Source organism: Puma concolor, chromosome C1 (genome assembly GCF_028749965.1).
Source record: "Puma concolor isolate L17-30 chromosome C1, mPumCon1.1.hap2, whole genome shotgun sequence".
Lineage (NCBI taxonomy): Eukaryota > Metazoa > Chordata > Mammalia > Carnivora > Felidae > Puma > Puma concolor.
The window spans coordinates 112653746-112679780 of record NC_141674.1 but is presented as its reverse complement, the minus strand read 5'-3'; the positions used below and the strand labels follow the sequence as shown (position 1 = coordinate 112679780).

Genomic DNA, 26035 nt, shown 5'->3' with positions numbered 1-26035 from the left:
CCTCCCTCTCTCTCTCTCTTTCTCTGTATCTCTCTTGGGATAAGCAAACCCTCAGTCCTGTCCTTGCTACAAGTCTGACTCTTAACTGTTTTTTTTGCTCAAGTATTTCTCAACATTAATTTTTACCATTTGGAATTGAAAAGCACTTGCCTCATCCGACTGTACAAGTACCCAGATTTCTCAACTCTATTCTTTTTTTAAAACATTTATTCATTTTTGAGAGACAGAGCATAAGTGGGGGAGAGAGAGAGAGAGGGAGACACAGAATCCAAAGCAGGTTCCAGGCTCCGAGCCGTCAGCACAGAGCCCGATGCAGGGCTCAAACTCACGGACTGCTAGATTGTGACCGGAGCTGAACTCACATGCTTAACTGACTGAGCCACCCAGGTGTCCCAACAACTCTATTCTTTTTTATTTTCAGCCAACAGCAGCCAACACATACTATTAAAATTCTGCTTAACAAACTCTTCTCTTTAAATTAGGAGTTTTAATTATTTGGACCATTATCTATTTTTTTTGGTAACAGCATAGGTGGTGCTATTATTAAATATTTCACTTGCACCTGGCACATGGACAACCATCCTTCCAGCCTCCAGTACAGACTGTGGTATCCTTCCCTGCAGGGGTGAGAACTCACAGAGGAGTGGACTGGATGAGGGGAGAGAATAAATCAAGAGCCCTATTTCAGCCAAAATAATTTCTGAGACACCCATTAGACATACACTATGAATTTAATGATGAAGACCTCAAAGAGGGAGTCATTGGCCTCTTGCTTGTTTATGTCGTAAGAAACATAAACACACAAAATAAATGATGGGTTTACTCTGGATGAAAATTTTAAGTTAGGATCTCCTAAATGAGGCATTTTTGCAACTCTACACGACACTGGAAGACTTTGTTACTTTCAAGCATTCAACCCCTTCCCCCTATTCCGCTCCCACCTTTCAGTCACAAGAATCATTGCCTTCAAGAGCACTGCTGTCAAGAGAAACCAGGGTGTCCCTAAGGCATCCTGGAGAATGCAAAAGCTTGTGAACTTCCCATCAAGAGATAACTTAAGTCCTTTTCAGGGCTAACAATATCTGACGGCATGACTATAAATTAAATGCACCATGCTTCTTTTATTATAGACACTCTGAAATATTAAAGAAGGTTAATAATTAAGGCTAATCTTGAACCAGTTCAAAGCTCCAGCACTAATGATCTGAGCTGCTTGGCTGCTTCTGAGACTTCCCTATCATGCACACATCTCTCTGTCACTTCTGACACCTCAGACAGGTGGGCTTGGTGAAGAGGCAGTATGACCTGCATCACCTCAATGCACCTATACGGACATTCACGGAAGCTCACAGAGGTTTCGCGCCACTGTCTTCACTCTTCTAGGCTCAGGTAAACAACCAATTTAAAGTGGTTTGGGGGGCGCCTGGGTGGTGCAGTCGGTTAAGCGTCCGACTTCAGCCAGGTCACGATCTCACGGTCTGTGAGTTCGAGCCCCGCGTCGGGCTCTGGGCTGATGGCTCAGAGCCTGAAGCCTGTTTCCGATTCTGTGTCTCCCTCTCTCTCTGCCCCTCCCCTGTTCATGCTCTGTCTCTCTCTGTCCCAAAAATAAATAAACGTTGAAAAAAAAAAAAAAAAAGAGAAGCAATTTAAAAAAAAAAAAAATAAAATAAAGTGGTTTGGGTCTTTTTTTTTTTTTTTATGGACGTGAATAAGAATGTCATCCATGTATACCAGCAGCTTAACAACACGGCATTAAATATTTCACTGCCTGGGTAAATACATTTGACGCCCGAGTCCCAGCCTGAATTAAGTATTTATTGTGCGTCTTTGTCCAAAGCCCATTTTAAATCTGGGCATTTGTCAACATGTTCAAAGAATGGCACCAAATCCCTGGAAACAGCTGGAGTTCAGTCATAGGCCCTGGCTGCTCCAAGGTGACCTACAAGCATCATAAAACTGAAAATAAAAACGAAGCTGCCACTTTGATTATGTGTATGCTAACAGAGAGCTACTTTGTGGCACACTCAGAACTGGAAGGACACTAGATCTATTGCCCAGAACAAGCTTCCAAACTAAAAATGCGTCCACAGCTAAAGGATAGCAATTTGGAAAAGTCACAAAAATATCGTGGGAAAAATATATGTTCATGCAGACAGGTGCCTGCCATGAAATTGCACGTTCTGCCAAGACTCCCAGGCAGTGCATGCTCTGGGACCCAAGGGGGGACTTCTGTCCCTTGAGACACTGGACCATTCCATCCCTGGGCAAATGGGATTGGTACCCCAGGAGAAGCCATGAGGTTCAAAGGATTTCCAGAGAAGTACTAGCACAGGTGCAATCCAGGCACCTTTCAGTCCTTCCTTCAATCCTAATCTTCTTGAAATAGTCTTGTTTCTTCACTTTCTTTACATTGTTTTCATGCCAGCCATGGGATGAGTCATGGTATCCCTCCTGCCTCGTCAACCTGTTCTTCTCAATTGCCTTCTGTACCTTTTCCTCCCTCAGTGTGTCCCTCTTGACCCTTCCCCCAGGGCCATCCTGTTCCGTCCCATAACCTCACTGCAACATCAATCAGGAGTCCTCACCTTTGTGAGGTCCTTTGAAATTTCCTGCTTAATTTTTATTATTGAAGTATAGTTAACATGCAATGTTATATTAGTTTCAGGTTTGCAACATAGTGATTGGACAAATCTATACGTTATGCGGCACTCACCACCATTGTAAGCATAGTCACCATCTGTCACAATATATTATTACAACATAGACTCTGTTCCCTGTGCTGTACTTTCTATCCCTGTGACTTACTGATTTTACAACTGGAAGTTTGTGCCTCTTAATCTCTTTCACCTCACTTGCCCATTCCCAACCCTCCTCCTGTCTGGCAACCACTAGGTCCTTCTCTGTATTGATGAGTCTGTTTCTGTTTGTGTTTGTTTGCTTGTTTGTTTGTTTGTTTGTTTTGCTTTCCTTTAGATTCCACCTGTAAGTGAAATCATATGCTTTTGTCTTTTTCTGTCGACTTATTTCAGTTAACAAAATACCCACTAGGCTCCTCCCTGTTGCCATGAAAATTTAATGAGAGCTGTGAGTGCTCTATTCAGAAAAAAATACACTTGCTCATACACACTCACAATTTTGCATTCCCTTCAGAGGAGGCAATGACTTGGGAGAAGCCTCCCCCACCTGTGGGGTGGTGCCCCCCCCCCCCGGTTGTTTCCCCTGGATTCAGGACTGTAAGCCGCTATAAGGACATGGGACCTACTGTTCTCCTCTGAACCCCCCAGAGCCTGCACTGTAAGAACCCAATGAACATTTGTTACATGGTAAAAGAAGTTTAACTTGTAAAAATGCATATAATATTTTTTAAATACAGAGAAAAATTCACAAAAGTGCATATAAAATATAATCTTAATGATAGAAATATATGCTTAGAAAAAAAAATGGAAAGGAAACTCACTAAAATGTTACCAAGTAGATTATTTCCAGGTGGTGAAATTATGGGAGATTTTTCTTTTATTCTTTAAACCTTGCTTTATGTTACAAATATTTTTAAGCACATGTAGCCCTATACTTTAGTCCAATTTTCTCTCATGAGGTATTTTGAAGAATGAAAGTGTGAATCCTGGACCTCACTGCACCCCACCCCCTTCTCTTACACAGGACAAATTCTGATGCTCCAAGGTCTGGGGTCTCTCCCTGTCAGGGTCATGAAAGATTTATGTATTTGGGGTCCAAAAGTGAAGTTTCTAGACACCCTGATAAATCTGTATCCTGCCTTATTTAAGAAACCCAGGGGGCACCTCGATGGCTCAGTTAAGCGTCCAACTCTTGATCTTGGCAGGTCATGATCTCACTGTTCATGAGTTTGAGCCCTGCATTGGGATCTGTGCTGACAGTGCGGAGCCTGCTTGGGATTCTCTCTCTCCCTCTTTTTGCCCCCCACCCTGCTCGTGCTCTCTCTCTCAAAATAAAGAAACATTAAAAACAACAACAACAAAGAAAGAAATCTAGGCCCAATAGACCAGGTGGTTAAACAAGGGGGGGGGGGGCGGTACAGAGAGAGGCAGAAGGGAAGGAGGTGGGTGATTGAGGGGAGGGGATGGGTTAGATTTCCCCCAAGAATTTGGGAGCTTCTGAAAGAGCAGAGACTCACATTCCACTTGACTGCAGGATCCCCAGAGGGTCAAACCTCTGAGAAATGCAGCTTCTCAGGCCAGTGTGCACTGGGCACTGACTGTGAGGCTCGTGCTTGGTATGCCCTGGATGGTGGAGGCAAGGAACAGTGTGCATGGTGGAGGTAGCTCAGAAGAGGGAGGTTCTTCGGCTGCAGCAAGGCTGAGTTGCTCATAGGAGTTCCTAGACAAAAACAGGGACCTCCAGTAGTGACGAAGGGTACACATCTCCAACAGCCTGATTTAGTTCAATGTACAAAAATAAAACAAAATAATGGTTTCTGTATCTGAAGGTCTGCCGCATACGTGGAACTGGGTGCTATTTGGAGTGTTGATTGCTTGCTGGTTGTTTTCTGCTGCTTTCTCTGGTGGAATCAGCCTCAGGAATCTTAGCTGCAAAAGACGTAGAAACAATACCTTAGGGGGGCGCCTGGGTGGCTCAGTCGGTTGAGCAGCCGACTTGGGCTCAGGTCATGATCTCGCGGTCGGTGAGTTTGAGCCCCGCGTCGGGCGCATCGGGCTCTGTGCTGACAGCTTGGAGCCTGGAGCCTGTTTCGGATTCTGTGTCTCCCTCTCTCTGACCCTACCCCGTTCATGCTCTGTCTCTCTCTGTCTCAAAAATAAATAAACGTTAAAAAAAAATTAAAAAAAAAAAAAAAAGAAACAATACCTTAGGCCTGAAAGTCACCTTGGAAAGCGGCCAGTCACTTGGCTTTCAAACTATCCTCTGCAGAGCTTCTTCAAGCCCACTGCCAAAGCCAGGAGCCAGAGGACTGGGAAGCCAGGGCTCCCCTCCATACACCAGGTTCCCCTCAATTCGACCAGAGTAATCCTGCTTTTATTTTCACTTAATACATTTCCTGGAGTCCATTCACCACAAGTCTGAGTGTCTTTCCCATGCAGGGGAAACACTGGTCCCAGCCTCCCATCTCACTGAGACCCAGAAGAAAAATTTATCTCTTGCCTTGGGGACATACAGCAGAAGCTGAACTAGAACCCAAGGGCAGGAGACATAGGTGTGTGCTTCCGTGCAAAGGGATCACCTTGGCTGTTTCTGCAATGCTACAATTCAAACCCCTCTGTATCTCTCCAGGCTCAGGAGCAAGCACAGAAAGTCACTAGCAAAGAGAAATGCATTTGGACAGATATCTGCAAACAAAGTTATGTTCAAAGAAGAGTAAAGTTCTGCGTTTGTGACAGAGTGATCAGAAGAAACACATTAGGCCCTTCAAGTACCCAAGCCCACTGGTTCCTTGCAGACTAGCGAGGGCAGCCTCCCCCAGAGATGCTTGAGAGAGCCAGTGGTGGATCCATTCACTGGCTTTTCACCCTCTATTCCTGACCCCCAGTATGCCAAGGATGGGGAGCTAAAAATGCCACCCTCCAGATACCTTAGCATCTAGGGCTCCAGACATGGCCAAGTTCCACCAGTCAGATGTACTACCACAAACTAGTTTGAACCTGAAGCCTGTGAGCAGAGAGGGAAAACATGAGGCGCCCATTTGGCTGGGGTATTAGAGCCAGCAGCTGTAGTGGTAGCTTCTTTCTTTTCTATCGAAATGTAGTTAACATGCCATATTATATTAGTTTCAAGGGTACAGCATTGTGATTCAAAATTTATATACATTACAAAGTGGTGGCCACAATAAACCCAGCTACAGTTAGTCACCACGCAAAAGTGTTAGTTTCGTGAACTATATTGCCTGTGTTACACATTGCATCCTTGTGTCATTGATTTTATAACCGGAAGTTTGTCCCTTTCAATGCCCTTCTATTTCACCTTCTGGCAACCACTAGGCTGTTCTCTGTATCTATGAGTCTGTCTCTGTTTGGTTTTGTTTGCTTTGTTTTTTATATTCCACCATGAAATCACATACCATGAAATCTTACAGTATTTGTCTTTCTCTGTCTGAGCTATTTCACTTAGTATAATACCCTGTAGGTCTATCTGTGTTGCTGCCAATGGCAAGATTTCGTTCCGTTTTGTGGCTAATATTCCAGTGTGTGTGTGTGTGTGTGTGTGTGTGTGCGCGCGTGTGTGTGTGTGTGTGTGTGTGTGTGTGTGTAAAACCTCTTCCTTTTCCATTCATCCACCAATGGACACTTGATCTCCTTCCATAGGCTGGCTATTGTTTTAATGATACAATAAACATAGGGGCACATGTATCTCTTTGAATCAGTGTCTTTGTATTCTTCGGGTGAATACCCAGTAGCGTGATTGCTGGGTCATAGGGCAGTTCTATTTCTAACTTTTTGAGGAACCTCCATACGTTTTCCAGAGTGGCTGCACCAGTCAACGCTATGCAATGGCAGCTTCTTAGTTCACTGAGTGGTCTCCCAATTGAACAACGTTTGCAACAGCGGGGTGGTGGGCCCCCACAGCATTCTGCAGCAGCAGCCACAGCCTTTTCCATCTTGACGGAGTGACCCTGGACATGGGAAGTTTTCCTAGGACATGACTTAGAGTCTTAACTATTTTGTAAGCACCCTTCTCAAAAACCATTCTGCTAATGCCAGCTTCTCAAAACCATTCCCTTCTCAAAAACCATTTCTGCTAATGCCAGCTAGGTGGATTCCACTGTCTGTGGCTTAATGCTTATCGAACTTTGGCATCTTTACCAATCCAATAAGTGAAAACAAAATGTGTTCATTATAGTTTTAATTTAATCTTCTCTTAACTTGAGTGAAGTTGAAAGTCTTTTTCCGGAGGCGCCTGGCTGGCTCAGTTGGTAGAGCGTGTGACTCAGGGTCATGAGTTCAAGCCCCATGTTGGGTGTGGAGCCTACTCAAAATTCTTAAAAAATAATAATAAAACATAAAGTAAACAAATACCTTTAAAAGAAGTATCTTTCTGTGTTTAAGAGGCATTTGTATTTCCCTTTCTGAGAACAATCTGCTCTTTTCTGAGAGGTATGACCCCATTCATACTTATTCTCCCACACTTATTTCTTCCATTAGTTTTATAGTTTTACTTTTCATATTTAGGCCTTTACCACATCTGAATTGCCCTACCATATATGGGTCAAGGTAGGTACCCAGTTTTCCCAATACTCTCTGCCTGTTGATTTATGTGTATCTTTCATCACATATCCTATATGCATGGATTTGTTGCTGAACCATCTCTACTCTGTCCCAGGTCTATTTGCCTGTTTGTATGCCAATGATTATGTGATATGTGATTATAATAATGTTGCTACCTCTTCATAAATAGTAGGATAAATGCCCCTCCTTGCTTTTTTCCCCAAAATCCTCTTAAACATTTATGAATATTCATTCTTCTCTATAAATTTAAGAATAATTCTGTTGAAGTCCTCAGAATATCAAGCTAGATTTTTTGTTGGAATTGTATTAAATTAACAGAATAATAGGATAGTAACACCTTCATGAAGTGATTCAATCATGATATTTATTCAGATGTTTTATGTCCTTTAATTAACTTTTACATTTTTCTCCATTAATATTTTGTGTAATTTCTGTCAATTTCTACATAATTTATAGTCTTTATAATATTTTGAATATATTATTTTATATTGTATATTTTATGGTTATTGATGTTGAAGGTAAATTCTATTGATTTTTGTAAATTGACCTTGTATCTAGAAACCCCAATGACTACTCATAATAGATTTAATTTTTCTCTGTTGACGGTGTTGTGTTTCCTATGTAGAAAATTATCTACACAGACAGTTTTATCCTCTCCTTCCAGCTCTTATAACTTTTGTTCTTTTTCCACTTGGATAGTATTTTTGAGAACTTTAATACTGTGTAAAATCTGGCATCAAGAGAGGGCATCCATAATTTCTTCTTGATTCTAAAGAGAATGTATCTAAAATTTTTGCTTTAAGCAAATTTTGATGTTTGCTGTTGGCTTTGGTTTGTAAACTCTATCAAGTTAAGGAAATCTCTTTGTAAGTCTTCTTTTCTAAAACATTTTCCATTGTTAAATTGTTGCTGACTTTCCAGAATGGCTAAATTGAACAACACAACAAGGCACAGCAAGTATTGACAAGGATGTGGCTGGCTGATGCCGGGAGCGTAGACTGTGGTTGGCTGATGCCGGGAGCGTAGACTGTGGTTGGCTGATGCTGGGAGTGTAGATTGGTACAAACATGTATCAGACACTGTCAGTGCTCCTCCCAGATCCCCTCCATCCCTTGTCTGTGCTTTCCAAGCTTCACTGTTTTGCCCCCAATTGCCCACACCTGCAACTCTTTGTAAGCGGATGGGTCTTATGTTACTGAGATCACTTAGCTCACATGGACAGAGAGCCAGAAATGCTCCCATGGCAGCCATTAGGCCAACAAATGGTACAGGAGTGTGAAAGTCCAGCGAACCTGCCTCAGGTTGGGACAACTCAGAGGCATATTTTATACTCACAAGGTCTTTTGTGGAGTCAGTGACACTCTGTTCCACAGAACTTTGCTTTAAATCATGTCCTTGCTTGGCCTCTTCCCCTTTTCTGTCCTACCTACTCCACTACTTTCCTCATTTCTCCTGAGAGCACATCCTTAATAAATCATACATACATAAATACTCATCCCAGGGTCTGCTTCCGACCCTTACCTTACTTCCAACCTAAGACAATCACCTTAGAAAACTGTTTAGCCAAGTTGAATATATACATTTCCTATGATTGCAATCCCACTCCAAGGTACATACAGAAGGAATACATACATAAGGGGGCATCTGTGTGGCTTAGTCAGTTAAGCATCCAACTTTGGCTCAAGTCATGATCTTGAAGTTCATGAGTTCCAGCCCCACGACGGGCTGTCTGCTATCAGCACAGAGGCTGCTTAAGATCCTCTGCCCCTCCCCCCTCTCTCTTTCAAAATAAATAAAAATCAAAAAAGAAATACATACATAAATTTAACAATAATCATGTATGAAAATATTCATGGCACCATTATTATTAATAACCCCAAAGTGAACACAACCCACATGTTTATCAAATTATTTGACTGGATAAATAAAATGCCTCATATTCACATAATGAAATACTACACATCAGTAAGAATGAATAAACTACAACTGAATTCAACAGTATGGATGGAACTTACAGCCCTCAAATTGGGAAAGAAGTCCAACACAAAGGAGGACAGAAACTGTGATTTCATACTGGGCAACCAGACAAAACTAATCTGTGAAGCCAACTTTGTTGTTGTTGTTGTTGTTGTTGTTGTTTTCACATGGCTACTGAGTTGTCTCAATACCATTTACTGGATAATATGTCTTTGACGATTTGAAGTCAGGACAGTGGTTGCTCTTGTCCAGGGTGTAGGGGTCACACTGAGGGTTATGGGTGCTGGTTGCATGGATGGTTTCAGTTTATGAACATTAATTGAGCTATCCACTTGTGATTTGTATACTTTTCTGTAAGTATATTATTCATCCTTACATTTAAAAAATTAGATAATAATGAAGTGTTAAATTTTATGAAATTTTTGTCTGCATATATTGACATAATTAAATTGAGAGATTTTCTTTTAACGTTGGACCATTTTCACCACACTCTGGAGATAAACCTTTGAGCATATTGAATGAACTTGTTAATTCAAGTTGGATTTGGTTAAGATTTCTCTCTATTCTAAAAGGTGAAATAAATCTACATTTTTTTTGTTCTGTTCTCATACAGTTTGGGAACTGTGGCTAAACTATGAGCTTGGCAACTTGATATTATTTTCTACTTTCTGGGATAACTGGAATAAGATAAGAAACATCTCTTCATTGATAGTTTATGGGAATTCACAAATTATCTGGATTTGGGTCTTTTTGGAGGTAGGGACTATTTAACTATCCTGTCTATTTATCTAGTGTCTATTGAAATGTTACAGCTTTCCACCTCTTCTTCTTTCAATTATAATATTTTGTAACTTTTTTAAAATGGGTCCTTTTTTTTCAGGATGTTCAAGTTTATTAGCATAGTTTCTTCTTTTAATTTCATGGTTTTATTTTACTTTTTTGTTTAAAACTCTCACCCACCTGGAATTTATTTTGAGGTAGAGTGAAATTGTGGTTCAAAAAAAGAAAAAAGAAAGAAAATGAAATTGTGGTTCTAGTTTTGGGTGTTTTTTTTCCACATGGCTACCCAGTGGTCCCCACATCATTTATCAATAGCACCTCTTCTCCTCAGGGAAGCTGAGTGATGTCAGCGGGATGGCTGTGAGTGGCAGCTGCATTGTTCACTGGTAACATCAATGAAGTAAGAAGTACTGGAACAGACAGTGAAGAGGTGAACCCCCTTGCCATTTCCTCCACTGAGAAGATAAAACAAAAGAAGAAACAAATATCCAGATAAGCATGCCCAGACAGACCCCTGCTAGTCTGTCTCCAATGGCAGGGACCCAGTGGGGAACTAGTCAGATAGAATCAATCACACAGCATGGAGCTCAAATGAGGCCTATATTGTGGTACTTAGAATATGACGTTGTCAGAATAGAGCCAGAATCTCTCTGCTTTCTCCCTCTATATTTTACTCTGCAATGTCATAGTAAATGATCAATTTCCCCCAAGTCTGAAAGTGTTTGTGACTTAATTTGCAGGGTCTCTGTCTTTCAGCTATGTCAGAGAGAATCTCCAAAGCTCCAGATAGGAGGGGGCTCACCTTCCACAGCAGCAGAGAAATAATAGATCCCATCTCCAAGGATCTCCCTGACTCCCTGACAGGAGCCTCAGTAATACCCTCAGCCACCACCTGCAACTTGGACAGACTAGGACATACAGTGGAACCTATATAATACAAATCCCAAACATAAATGCCTCAATTGTTTTTTTAGAATATGCATAGTAAGATAAGGAATAGAAGGGAAAAGGTCATTAACCCTTCATAAAGCTACTTTCACCCCACCCCACATACATGTCTCCATTTATGAAGTACTTAGCTAGGAAGTATACTCCTTCCAGTGTTCATCAAGAGGAAAGAAGAGAGAAAGTAAACCTCTCATAATGTGATGAATATTCTTTCTCTTTAGTCTGACTAAACCATTTTAGGCTACATGAGCAGCCCCACTAGACCAATAACAGTCCTCAAAGAATCCCACGTATGATTGGCTTAATCCTGGCTTCCTAAGCCAATCGCTAGCAATCAGGATGGGACCATCATGATTGGGCCACTCTTACCTGGGTCCAGTTTTGGGTGCTGGTTACTGAGAGAAACCAAGGAAACTTAGGTTCCTCAACCAAAGGATATATCAGAATGACTGAATATATGTTGAGAAAACAACTGATAGTGTTCATGACAGAATTTTCTTTTACTCTCTAATTTTTTAACTCATAGTAAGATATACATAACATAAAAATTTTCATTTTAACTGTTTTTAAGTGTAGAGTTCAAAGGCATTAATTACATTCACAATGTTGTGCAACCATCTGCAGTATATATTTCCAAGCCTTTTTCCTCATCCCAAACATAAACTCTGTGACCATTAAGCAATAACTTAATTTCCCATTTTCCCCTACCTCCAGCCCCTGGTAACTTCTAATCTACTTTCTGTCTCTATGGATTGTCCTTTACAAGATATTTCACATAAATGGAATCATACAGTATCTGTCCTTTTTTTTTTTTTTTTTTTTTTGGTCTGGCTTATTTTACTCAGCATAATGTTTTCAAGATTCATCTGTGTTATACCATGCATTAAAACTTCCTTTTTATGGCTAAAAATTATTCCACTATATGTATATACAACATTTAACTTATCCATTCATCTTTTGATGGGCACTTGCATTGTTTCTACATTTTGGCTATTGTGAATAATGCTGTAATAAACAGTGGCATACAAAAACTGTAGGAGTTCCTGTTTTCAATTCTTGGGGTATATATCTAGAACCAGAAATATTGGGTCATAGAGTAATTCTATGTTTAGTTTTTTGGGGAACTTCCAAACTATTTTCCACAGAGACTGCACCATCTTATAGTCCCACCAGCAGTGTATAAGGGTTCCAGTTTTTTCCATATCCTCACCAACACTTGTTATTTTCCCTTTTTAAAAAAAATTATAGTCAGCCTAATGGATATGAAGTGGTCCCTCTCTGTGGTTTGATTTGCATTCCCCTAGAGACTAATGATGTTGAGCAGCTTTTCCTATAATATGATATACCTATTGACCACGTGTATATCTTCTTTGAAGAAATGTCTAAGTCCTTTATCCATTTTCCCAACTGCTCTTCCAAATAACTAGAGTCATTTGTCTTGTTGTTCAGACCTTTATCAGATAAAGGATTTGCAAATATTTTCTCCTATTTTTGTGGGGTTTTGCTTCACTTTCTTGATAAATATCCCTTGATGTACTGTCACAGACTTTGAGTCTGGAGTTCTGTCTTGTCCAGCGAGAGAATGGATGCAGAATTGAATATGAGAGAGGCTAATGTCTGGGAGGAGACAAGAGCCCTGAGTAAGGGTCCTTGCTCCATATTTATTAGGATCAGAAGGCTTTCAAACGTGATGGATGTGCAGAAAGAGATAATAAAACAGTGATCATTGATTCATGTGTGTGAGAGAAAGGGGGTTTCAAAGGCATGAGGTGTTAGGGGTTAGGGTCAAGACAAATCAAAGACCCAGCGCCGAGCAAACGGCTGTTTATTGCAGGCACCAGACACCGTGTCTGTTTATCTTAACTTTTCTAGGGGCTAAGACAAATAGAGAATGATACTTCAGGATTAACAAGGTATTTTTCTTGCTAATTAACTCTGGACATGTTTGCCCTGCTGCAAGGGCTTTCGGCTTCTACCTGCTCTCAGACGTTTTCATCCTGTGGAAGCGGCTTTCTGCTCTATGCTTTGTTCTATGCTGGGGGTGTTTTCGCCCTATGGTTCTGCCTCTACCTGTTCTCCAACAATTTCATCCTGTGGAAGCAACTTTCCGCTCTATGCTTTGTTCTACACTGGGGGCGCTTTCACCCTGAGGTGGCTTTCTGCCCTAAGCCTTGTTAACCCATTGGTGCAAGCTCAGGGAATTCTTAAACTTATTCCCCACAATGCACAAATATTTTTTGTTACAAAGGTCAATTTATTTTTTTTTCTCTTGTTACCCATGCTGTCTTAGTGTCCTTTCATTTCAACCTGAAGGATTCCCTTTGGCATTTTCTGTAGGGTGGGTCCAGTGGTAACAAACTTCTTCAATTGTTGTTTCTCTGGGAATATCTTAATTTCTCCCTCATTTTTCAAGGACAGTTTTGTTGGATATAGAATTCTCAAATAACAGGTTGTTTTCTTTCAGCACCTTAAATATGTCATCCCACTCCTTTTGGTTTCAATGATTTTTCATGAGAAATTGGTTGTTAGTCTTATAGAAGATCCTTGTGTATAATGAGTCACTTCTCTCTCACTGCTTTCATGATTGTCTCTTTGACTTTCAATAGTTCTATTACAATGTGTCTCAGTGTTGGTCTCTTTCTTATTTTTATCCTATTTGGAGTTTGTTGAGCTTCTTGGATGTGTAGCTTTATGTCTTTCATAAGACTTGGGAAGATTTTTGCTCATTACTTCTTCAACATTGTTTCTTTCTCTATGTCTTTTCCTTCTGGGACTTTCAAAATACCTATATTGGTCCCCCTAATAGAGTTGCATATATCACTTAAGTTCTGTCATGTTTCTTTCTGCTCCTTAGACTTGATAATTGCAAATTTCCTATATTCAAGTTCATAGATACTTTTTTCCTACTGTTGAACCCCTTAGTTTATTTTTCTTTTCAGTTGTACTTTTAACCTCCAGAAATTGTTTCTTTAATCATTCTTATCTCTTTATTGATATTATCATTTTTCATACTTTATTTCTTAATGCCCTTTTTCTTTGTCCATGTTCTTCTTTTGTTTTTTAAGTATATTTAAGATTGTTGTTTTAAAGTTTTTGTCTAATAAGTCCAATGCTAGTTTTCCTCAGGGAATGTTTCTTTCTACTCATTTTATTTCTTTGTAGGGCCCTTTGTTACTATGTCTTTGTAGGCCTTGTAACTTTGTTGTTGTTGTTGACAACTGGACATTTGAGTATTATAAAATCGTAACTCTGGAAATGAGATTCTCTCTCTACCTCAAAATGTGTTTATTTTTCTTGATTGTTGAAGCCTATAGTCATTTATTTAATGATTTAACAATTTTTTTCATAGACTGTTTTCTTTGTTGTGTGTGGTTACTGAAGTCCTTGTTTCCTAGCTTGTGGTCACCTAATGTTGACATATATTTTCTTGAATTCCACTTGATTGATGTAAGTTTTTTACTGTTTTTCCAGAGTTTTTACAATATTAGTTCTGACAATTTTTGCTTGTTTTTCAGTGTTTGTGTGGGGAGACAAGGGCTTGGAGCTGGCTACTCCTCCATTTTTATGATGTCCAACTCAAAAGAATTATTTTGAAGATCAACTCCAGAGTTACTTTTGAGTAGTGTCTTAGTAGAACCAAGAGTGAGTAAGTACTAAAGAACCAGTAATTTAACTGAACTCAAATTGAGGGCAGTAAGAGCAGTGGGGATTGTTTAATTTGCTTTGTGCAAGACACTCTCCTGAGTGACTCAGACTTTGTTTCTGAATGTGTGAGGGAAATAAGGATGTGTAGAAGGTCCTGAGAGTTCCTGGAACATAAGACATTTCTAATGATATGAGTATTTAATATATTTAATTACCATCATTTATTATTACTATTGTTATCATCTGACTCTTGAAGTTGTCATTGACTCAACAACCACATTTTTCTCCTGCAAAGGCAGGGTAGTTGAGACTCGGGGTTAGAAGGAGGTAGAACTACAAATAAGTCCTAGTCTTTCATTTATTAACTCTGTGATCCTGGTTAGGACAAAAATCTCTCTGTTCTCAATTTCCTCATCAAAAATAGTGGGAATAATTATACACAGTACCTCAATGGGCTATAGTAAGGATTAAATGAGCAGGACTGAGCACCCCCATAAACGTTATGATTGATATTATTGCCCTTTTCAAGGACTTGGGCTCAATCCTCAAAATGATAACAGGCTTCCCTCTCACTTTTTCAAGTACAGGTCTCACTGTTCTCTGCCTCTACCTATCCTAGCCTCTCTAAGCAGCTCTCAGTCTTAACCAATCCTGACCTGGGACTTCATTCCTGGTGGATGTTTCTGTGTCCAGTCCTCTTTGCCCCTCAATATACCTGAACACCAAAAGACAAGCCCTCCATCTCCTCAAGGGGCCCCTCTCCAACCTCCCTTCCACATGTCCACCCTGGATTTTTCTTCTTTGCTGTGGAGGATTCAGCCAACTATTGCTCACCATTTATCAGCACTTCTCCTTCATGTTGCCCAAGAGGACACAGTTGAGGGTAAAGTGGGAGAAAGAATTTTTTTAAGTAATTTATTTTCCGTATGGCTCTTGGTTTTCTTAATCCCCCCAAATTCCTTCCTGGCACACCCAGTCCCTTTCTGGATTTTGAATTTCAAAAATCTATAGGCTCTGAAGGGAAGAGAAAGTGTTCGGGTTGTATTCAATATATTTAGGAATACCAAGGAGGACATGGAACAGGGTTTTCTACCCCTTACTCCTCAAACTGAGGAAACATTTCCTACTGTAGGGGGAAGGGTTAAGAATTGACATTTTGGAAGTCTCTATGAAAGGAAGCCTGCTTCCTCTGGGTGGAAAATAACAGACCCCTTAGCTAGGATTTATATCATCAAGAGTTAGGCAGATAATCTGTCTCTTTTCCTAAGCATAGCCCCAAGATAAGTCAGAGAACAAAGGTCATGTGTTTGTTTAGAGTAACAAAGCAGGTCTGAAATGATTCTGGAAACCACAAAGGATGACTTAGCAGTGGCCTCTGTGGACTGACCACTGAGGGCCAAATGGAACGAAAGGCATATCAATAGGAGCTGCCATGAGAATTTAGCACTGAGACCTTTAACTCCCAAACTTATAACACAACAAAGTAAGTCCAAACCCAAGGAAAATGGAGGAAGACCAATTTGACTGAAATCAAATATGTATATTCCTGGCAAAATGGAGACATGAAATGAAAATTAAGTCACAGAAACAATGTGGAATTTCTGTCTTTCTTGAGGTTGAGCTGCTACATGAGCATCTACAGAAAGGCTTGTGCCTATGACTTTGTTTTCATGATGAAAAAAGTTACATGGCTAGCTGGCAAGAAGAAGGAGCAGCTTCCAGAACCAGAAATACTAGCTGAAAGGTTGGTCTGACAGAAACTCCCATACTTTCACTCACCTACAGAGCCCCCATTGGGCAATTTCCAACTGGAAGCAGAGGGTAAGAGAAACTGTATAATGCAATCCATTCAGGTCAGCCACTTAGCACTGAAAGCATGGTGAAGAAAGGTAAAGAATGAATCTGGAGAGCAAAGGCAAAATGTCCAGAACACTATGTGATAATACTGTTGTCAGAATCAACAACTGGAAAGATTGTTTTCTTGATCTGGCCTTCCTCCGGGCGCTGGAGAGAGATAAGCACAAGAGGAGGAAGAATATGGAGGCTACTTTGGTCGATAAAGTTACCACTCAAAGGATCATTTTTAGAATCCTTCATCCAAGGTGGAGAGATTAAGGATAGAGCTAGGAAATGGACTCAAATCTTAGAAAATATATTGTGGATCACACCAAAAGAGTGAGATTGATAACAGTGGCAGGTGAGAAGATGAAGTAAAGGAGTCAGGTATCAGAACAGCAAAAAAAATAATAATAATAATAAATAATAAATAATAATAACTCTAAAAAGTCTTGGATTCCCATTGATTTCACCATCTCTGTGAGGGTAGGTTTGAATAGGTGCCAAACATATCCAGATCGTTATGTTTCTCATAGAAGCTACACCCATGTGAAAAAAAAAAAAAAAACCTAGAGAACTGCACTGGGGGTATCTTCAGGGACTTCTTAGGATCCATTCAGGTATGCAGACCAGATCAGAGTTGGAGAGCCATGTCAAGGAATGTTGAGTTGGGTTGAGTTGCAATTGACTAGTTGACATGATATTATGCAATTTAGTTAAATGTTTGTTTATTTCTAATTTGTGATTTTATTTTTGGAGCCAATATTTTTTTCCAAATCTCAAATGTTTTCTTAGGACTTTGAAAAGCTCAGACAAGGATAGTGAATGGAAATCCCTGAGCAACAGCTGTGTGGGTGGCCTGAAGCAACTTGTCCAGCTGGAAATTTGAGGGTGGTGGGTTCCAACAGAGAAGCTGCCAAGAGCTAATAGAGCACCTAATTGCCAGACCCGATTGAGAGAGACTTTTAGGTAGCTCATAGATATGGGAAGAGTTATTCACAGGTAGAAGAAAACTAATCAGTTTCTTAAAGTCAATAATCAACTAGTAGAAAAGTTAAACACCACACAAGAAATGGAATGTATAGCACGCAAGTAACATCAGCTATGAACAACACGTACATTATCGTGGTAATGTAAACGCTGAATACTGATTTAACCAAAAATTATCATTTAACTGATTGAATGGTGGGAGAAAGGAGGTGATATAGGCCCTGATGTTTGAGTACTAAAAGCTTATCTTCCATAGTGGGGAATAAATAGATACTAGATAAATTAAATAAGGAACCACAGGGTCAGGCATATTATTTTAAAATATGGAGGCTAACATCAGAAGAAACTCAGGAGCTGCATCTGCCAAGCACAGGCTAATATTTAGCTTGTGAATAACAGGAGGTAAAAGGAGGTGTCCATGTGTGGGTCCCCAAACCTGGCCAGGTGGGAAGAAGCCATAAGGTGGCAAGCCCTAGACACTGTAAGTTTCCTGTTCTTTCATCAGCCTCCTCCTTGACTAGCTTTACAGAATATTTATTGCAATTGCTTTTCTTTCTGGCAAACATATTTTCAATGGACATCTAGAAAGTTAAAGTGGAAATCTCAACATAAACCAGAATAGTATATGCTTTCTCTCACATCTTCATTCTCTATCCCACCTTCCGTGGAAGGAATGAGACAGTCACTCACAGACCCTGAACAACAGAGCTCTGCCACCTTCAACTCAGACTTTCGATGTCACCGTGGTGAGTGCTGAGGTATACTTTCCAGGTACCTCCGGGCCTAGGTGCTGAGGAGCATTTTCTCTTGGGGGGCCCACGGCTGAGATCCTCTTGAGGTATAGGCAAAGGATGCTGCCTTACCTGAGGTTATCCGCATCCCCCTCCCCCCAGAAGAGAGCCCACATCCAGTGACTTGGGATACAAAGCCCCAGCCTCCTTTTCCCAGTTGGGGGCATCTCTAAAGGACCAGTCCAACTTCGGAGCAGCCCTTGGGATCAGCTAAGGCCTTTGCTGAGACTGAATTTAGATGAACTCTCCGTCCAGTCATGCTCTCCTGCACATGTGTTGTTCCCGAGAGCACCATGCAATAAACCTACATGCGGATCTCTTTCTCAAAGTCTGTTTCCATGGAACCCAGCCTAAGGAGGCACCTTCAGGGTCTCTTTCATTCCACCTGCCAGAAGGGAAAAGGGCATGAAGGGATACGGGGGGAGTCTTGGATGCCGAATCTAGAGGCAATAGACATGACTTCCATTGCTTAGAACCCAATCACATGGCCATACTTAATATCTGTGGAGGTGGGAAAATGCAGTCCATCAGTGTCTCCCAAGAATTAGTGAGCACTTATCTGTCTCTGCCATTTGCACCTCCCTTCTCTCTCTCTCTCTCTCTCTCTCTCTCTCTTTCTCAGGAAAAACTCATCTGCAGCATCTGAAGAATTAAAATTTGAGGCACTTAGGCATGAGTCTTCATGGGAGAAGAGACACATGTTGTCGGCATCAGGATCCCTGGACTTTTTTCTCTTATTAAGAACCCCTTCTGTCTTCTACTAAGGACCATTATATTCAGTCTGTAATTAAATCTTGGGTGCTTCTTCTGCCTTCAGAAGAATTTTTTTTTTTTCAGAAGAAGCAAAGTGAACTTGGAAGACTGTAGAAAAGATTAATAGAAAGTTAATCTCTATTCCAAAGGTCATAAGTTCCAATGTTTTGAAGAACTAAAGGGAACCGTGTGACCTGGTCCTTTCTACCTAGAGTTGGCAGAGCCCAACGGATCAATAAAGTAAAGAAGACATTACCAGCAGTCACCCTGATCCCTCAAGGCACAGGGTCAGTTCAGAGAGAAGACTGTATACGTGCTGAGGGGTCCTCAACATGAGCCACAGAAAAGAGACCAGGCACTGAGCAAGTTCATCTCCCCAGAACTGGGACCCAGCAAGTTTTGTTACATAATGAGAGATTGTTTTGTTTTGACTATAACTAAAAGCATTTTCCAAAACATAAGAGAGCTGGGACTCTTTCATGGAGATCCTCCAAGCCCTGGGGAAGGGTCTAAGACCAGAGGAGAATTCAGGTGGATCTAGGTGCCCTGGGCACCCCCCTCCCCTGTCCAGGGACAGTCCACCACCTGTCAGCCAAGAAGACTCAGTGCCAATGAACAGCAAGCGTTCACTGTCCACCCACTAGTGCTGAAGGTAAGCATAACTGGCCAGCCTCTGAGAAGTGGCTATAATCCCAGGTAAAGATGCTACTTGCCCCTTTAAAGCCCCAGTGCATGTAGGTGGAGAAGTGGCTTCAGAAGACCAGAGCCCGGTGCCCTCCTGTAACTCCCCTGGGACACAAACTTAACATCATTTTGGGTAGCAGTGACAGTGAGGGTGTTTCTTTTCTTATTTCTTTCTTTGCTCCTGGCCCCATGCCCTCATTCACCTGCCCTTGTCACACAGTGGCTAGAGGCAGAGGGTTCCTGTTCTGTGTCTGCCTCCCTCTTGCTCTCTCCCATTGTGCTCACCTTCTCTCCTTCTGCCCAGCTCTCCCTGGCTACTCAGTGCCCTACCATGTGCCTCCTGGCTGTGCACAAGCTGGCCTTTCTTCAGTCACCCTGATACCCTGATGGGAGTGGGGATAGCTCATCTTCTTAAAAGTCTGACACTATGTAGCTTTTCCCTCTTTCGTTAGTTTCCTCTGGAATTTTTTTCTCTGTGTTCTGACACTTCTTCTCTGCTCTTCTTCTCCTTGGCTCTTTGCTTTTCTTCTTTTTTTGTCACACAGACCCACTGCTGTGTGTCCATGTCTGTGTTTCCTCCCTGTAACCCATACTCAAAGAAGGAAAGTGGGGCAAATCCTCCTCTGGAGGTAACAAGATTCAAAAACAAAACAAAACAAAAAAGAGACAGCTTCCACACACACACCACATGACAAGACTAGAACTCACACTTGGACACTTAACCACTCTTTGGAAGCAACTATATTAAACTTTTGCTGTTTTTGTACATTTTAGGCATTTGAAAGATTTCCCAAGACTTTGAAGGATAAGCACACAATTTGACCTTGAAATGGGACACCCAACTCATGTGTTACCTTCCACTCGACTCGGAATACCTTTTGAAATGAGCTATGGCTCCAACCTAGCATGTCCTGAGAGAAGAAGGAGCTCACGCACACCCCAGAGCATGCTACATTCTCCAAACGAATCAGATCATTCCTCACGTCAGTCCCATGGAATGAGAAGAAAATATACTTTCACTTTGTTTTGTTTATGACATGATGTCCAATCTATTGAGTTCCAATTTCTAACTCCCCTTCCCTATCACTGGAGAGAGAGTCATGATCCAAGCTGATATGAGGAAATGGGAGCCCACTGGTTCCAACCTGCTGTCAAATCTCAAGTGATTGAAAGAGAGGACACCTGGCATTTTTAAGACGCATTTCTGGGGCGCCTGGGTGGCGCAGTCGGTTAAGCCTCCGACTTCAGCCAGGTCACGATCTCGCGGTCCGTGAGTTCGAGCCCCGCGTCAGGCTCTGGGCTGATGGCTCAGAGCCTGGAGCCTGTTTCCGATTCTGTGTCTCCCTCTTTCTCTGCCCCTCCCCCGTTCATGCTCTGTCTCTCTCTGTCCCAAAAATAAATAAACGTTGAAAAAAAAATTAAAAAAAAAAAAAAAAAAAGACGCATTTCTATCCATCTCTCTTTTGGTCCTACAACAGCACTGTCCTATGAGTACAGGAAACTGAGCTGTCTCTGATTATCCAGTGAGGCCACACCCAGGGGGTTATGCAGACTTGACTGGCTTCTTCAGGGATTATATTCTGCTCAAGGCTGCAGCCATCCACCAGCCCTGGAAAAGCAGCCAGTCATGGGACGAGTCATGATTTTACCTGGCAGATGAAGCCCCCATAAGTCTGAGAAGCCAAGCTGGCCCATCCCAGAGCTAACAAGTAGACTGAGGTTCCTCCATGGCCTGGGCCACCTGCCCCTCCAGCCCTTTTCTCTCATGTTCCTTTGATCCTAACCAATCCCAAAGTGATCTTATGGGGAAAAAATGCATTTACATCCAAGAAAACAGAAGCCACAAAGAAACAAACAAACATCTGATACAGTGAGGCTGCCTTTCTGGAAAAGGCAAAGGTTCTAGTAAAACCTACACCCATATTCTCAGCCGTAAGTAAAAATAATCTCTATTTTACAGAAGAGGACACTGAGACTCAGAGTGGTAAAGTGTCTTTCCCAAGGTTACACAGCAGTTAGCACAGAGCCAGGTTTAGTGCTCATTCTTCTTTAGCCCTCCCCTCAGCTCTCTCCACACCAACTGCAATAAATGATAACATTATCCCTAAAGACATACAGCACGCAAATAAATCCTTGAGATTAAGCTTTGTGATTTAGGGATGAGATGATACAGAAAATAGTGATTTTCTTTCCCAGTAATGCTTAGTCTAGAGGTTTTTTGGAAGATATTCTTGTTTTATGAATGAGGGGGCATGGTGCTACAAGGGTGACATAGAAAACGATACTTAAATACTTAAATGGAATATCTACTATGTGCTCGTTACTAGAACGTATATTTATCTACGTTGTCTTAATAATCACGAGGACACTATGAAGTAAGGGTATACACTTATTATATGGAAAACCAAGGTTCTGAACATTTAATGTACTTTCCAAGGTCCAATCACTTACACCAATGCCCTTTCCATGGCACAGCCACTATCACTCCACTAGAAAGCACAGGACATATAGCAGGTACAGTGCAGGGGTTTCCCAGACCTGCAGATGGACCTTGGCTCCCCCACAGAGCCCCATCGCCACCCAGCCATGGAAGATTCCTTGAGGCCACACCTCCCTGGTCCGAATACATCCCACTTGCCTTTACATCTGCCTCCAGCAGCCTGCTCCTTATGACCTCCAATGCCAGAAAGTCTTCCACTGGATTGTAAGGACCACAAGGCAGGGTCATATATGCTTCAATTACTAATACAGCCCATAATAAGCACAGACCCTGCCCAGAGGAGGCACTCAATATGCATTTGATGAGAGGAGGAAAGAGCAGAGTGTGAGCAGAACAGGAACCCTGCTTATCCCTTCCATCTAGACTTTGAGAGATCAAGATTTCCCAGAAGGGATAGAACAGTTCACCAAATCCTAGTTCCATGAGTTATTCCTTGGATTTATAAGAGAAGCCACCTAAGAACCTGATTTTAAAAGCATTGTTTGTCCATCAAGAAGTGAATTCATAGGAATTTGACACCTAAGAGGCAGGCTGAGGTGTCAACGAACCCAGGAATGATCATGACCAACTGGTGGAGGGGAGAACCAAAGGGTTGTTATGTTAACGGGAACCAAAGGCTATTGGGTTCATACCCCAGTTCTGTCACCGGTGTGTTGTGTGATCTTAACCAAGACACCTAATTGACTAGGAGATTTTTGGTCTCAAATAATAGAAAATTCATATTGGCCTACTAAGAGGAATTTATGATTCACGTGTATGAAGAAATATAGAGTTAATTGGGGCACTTTGGTCAGGAATATAGCTACTCTTCTCTGCCTATCTGGTTCTTCTGGGTCAAACTTATTCCTGAGGTTTGCTTATGGAAGCAAAATGGTTGTGGCAATCTCAAGCCTCACCTTGCCTACAACACAGTCTATGGAAAGACACTGAAAATGTGTCCAAGAATTCATGGTGACACATTGGGAAATTCATTCTGACCAGACTCTTGGGTCACAAGTTCATGCATGAACCAGAGCAGTCACTGAGACAGAATGTGCTGATCAGCCTTACCTAGGCTGCAGTTTCCTCCCACACCACAGAAAACACGTGGATCACCACTGGAAATCTGGAGCCCTTGGGAAGAGAAAAAGAGAAGGACGCTGGAGAAGCTACCCACAGAAGTCCAACAGTCCTAGGTCTCTGGGAATGTTATTTCAATTGTTGAATATAAAACATAATAATAACTCTCAACGTATCACATGGGGCTCGTGTGATCTCAAGTGAGATAATGAGCAAATACACTTTTTAAAGTCTAAAGCTCTGTACCTTTATCTTTCACAATTTACAGACTCTTGAGATTCTGATAAATATATAAAACATTTATTCCAGCAACAAAGAAAAGAACAAATACACAAACTTTTAAATGTAATTTCAGAAGCCCACTTCTGGGCCATGCCGGGGAAGCTCAATGAAGACCTGTTTGCTCCATGCCCATTCTTTCCCATGGACTTAACATAAAACCTGGGTGCCAGGATTTATCAATGCAATCCCATTTAATCCTGATGACAACCCTATGAGGGTGGTGCCATCATGTCCATTGTATGAATAAACTGAGGCTCAGAGACACTAAGTGACTTGACCATGGTCATAAAACTAATGAGTTGTGGAACTAAGACTAGAACCAGGTCTCCTGATTCAACTCTAATGCATTATCATGGCACTCACTTGGAATGCCTTTCCTCTCTGCTTCCTCTATACAAATTCTACCTGTCCTTGTGGCAGCTCAGAGCTCTCTCTTCTAAGAAGCCCTAATCACATTACAATTCATCTTACATGAATTATCTTCACCTGGTTGTGTCCTGCTTCACCAGAAATTTGGGAAGGACCCTAAAGGCAAAGCCTTGGCTCACCCCACCTCCCGCCCAGGCCATCCTCACAAGATAGTTCTGTTGGATCATTAATGGGTCAGCCTCAGGTGCTGAGTGAGCTTCCGCCTGACAAAGAAAGGCCACCCAAGGATGCCCCTTCCTTTTGGCATGACAATTGTCAACTGCGGCATAAGAGCCACAGTTCCTAGACATATGTGGGAGCACTAAACACCCGAAGCTGGAGAGAAGAGCCCTGCAGCACTAGGAACTCACATTGGCCTTCAGTGCAGGCCCTTCTCCTCTTCCCCTGTGGTCTCCCAGGGACTTGAGCTGTATGCTGAGACTCGCCATGCATCTCTATTTTCACGGTGACCTTGGCTATCCCACCCCAACACATTTCCCTTGAAGGGAACTGGCAGTGACTCTCATCATCACTCTTGGGTGTGTTTAGTAAGCCTCTACTCGTGTCAGCCACTGCTACTGAGCACCTGCTCTGAACAGGCTCAAGCATGTTCTCATTGTTTTCTCACAATGACCCGGAGAGAGAAGATGACATTTCTTCTGATGGTGAGGACTTAGAGAGCCGCCCACAGTCACACAAGAAGTCTGTCAGGTCCCAGAGCCTTTGCTGACCTTTATACCTCCTTGCTCTGTGCACACAAACATCTAAGCACTCTCTCTAACTCATGGCTTCTGCCACAGTGAGTCTGCATTAACGTCATCACTGGTGGTTCTGGGCAGAGACGGGGACCCTAGAGGTGCCTTCCTAGCCAGCCCAGCATGGGTGCACACCACCACCTGACAAAGAGTTGTGATGAGATGCCACTTCCATCTCCAGCCTCCTACCATAAATATTCTGCATGTTCCCATGGCACAGTCCAGCTCTAGCAGGATTTCTGGTCCTGTCCTATTAACCACTCATAGACAGCCTGCCATTGCAGCTAACCTTCCTTGTAAGTTCCTTGAGGACAAGAAAGGTGCCGTTCCCCCCTCTTATCCCAAAGCATCCATCTTTGGCCACACAGAACACGTGCAAGTTTCTATGGTGAGAATCAAAGTAGAAAGCAGTTGCACAATTGCAGCCCAAAGCCTGTTCCTGGGCAGGCACCTCTTCTGTGTTGGTCCTCTGGCCTGTTTCCCCTCCACACATGAGGCAATCTCAGGTTTATCCATCTCCCCCACACCTTCCCTGGCTGCTGGATGCACGTAGGGAACGGCAACAGCACTTGCCAACTGAATAGAGGAATCCTAGTGCCCCGCAGCACTTTCTAATCATTCCCAGAGCCTGCGGCTGATGAGCTCTGAGAGAGGCTGGCAGTGGGCCTGCTTAATGACCATGGGCAGAGCATCCCAGCAGGCCCTGGTTCCCCATGGCCCCAGGGTACGAAGCCAGCCTGCATTTGTTAATAAGGACACAATCTCCTCCCAGTGGGAGTCATGCTAGCAGAGTTCAAACCTCTAGAGCATCTTGTACAAAGTGCCATTTTCCCTACAAATCGAATTAGCATCTTATTTTTGTCTTACTACTCTAAAGTCTTATCCTTCCTGCCCTCAACTGTCCTTCCCCACCCAAACCACACATACTTCCTAATCAACAGCTGCCTCTGGGTGTTATCCCCAACACTGGTTTTCTTCATTAGGTCCATAAATATGTCAGTCAAAAAGGACACACTTGAATGGGCTCCCACCAGCCAAAGATGAGGCAGTCCAAGCACCATAAAAGATAAAGTCTGTAATGGATTAAAATCTATTAAATACAGAAAATTCGTGAGTGTAAACACATCTATAACTGAATGTAGGGTATATGGGAACTCTGTACCGTCTTTGTAACTGTTTTATAAATCTAAAATTATTCTAAAATAAAACATTTATTTAAAAAGAGACAAGTCAGACACAAAAGGCCACATGTTATATGCTTCTATTTCTATGAAATGTGCAGAATAGACAGATCACACTGAGGGAAAGCAGATTAGTGGATGCCTGGGGCTGGCAGGAGTGGGGAACAGGGAGGGAGTGCTTACTAAGGACGGCGTTTCCATTTGGAATGAAGGAGCTCTGGAACTAAATAGT

At 42.0% G+C, this 26035-nt stretch overlaps 1 long non-coding RNA gene across 2 annotated transcripts; it reads right to left on the bottom strand.

Annotated features, from left to right (window-relative positions):
* Nucleotides 1–4057: 4057 nt before the first annotated feature.
* On the bottom strand, nucleotides 4058–24545 carry LOC147578394 (uncharacterized). 2 transcript variants are annotated; one of them, XR_015254258.1, is made up of 4 exons: nucleotides 24239–24545; nucleotides 23169–23231; nucleotides 10290–10426; nucleotides 4058–4565 (listed from the first exon to the last, which is right to left on the bottom strand). It is a non-coding gene; the product is annotated as an uncharacterized LOC147578394 (long non-coding RNA). The 2 variants fall into 2 exon arrangements; XR_015254257.1 differs by lacking the exon at nucleotides 4058–4565 and having other exon boundaries at nucleotides 10212–10426.
* Nucleotides 24546–26035: the final 1490 nt, after the last annotated feature.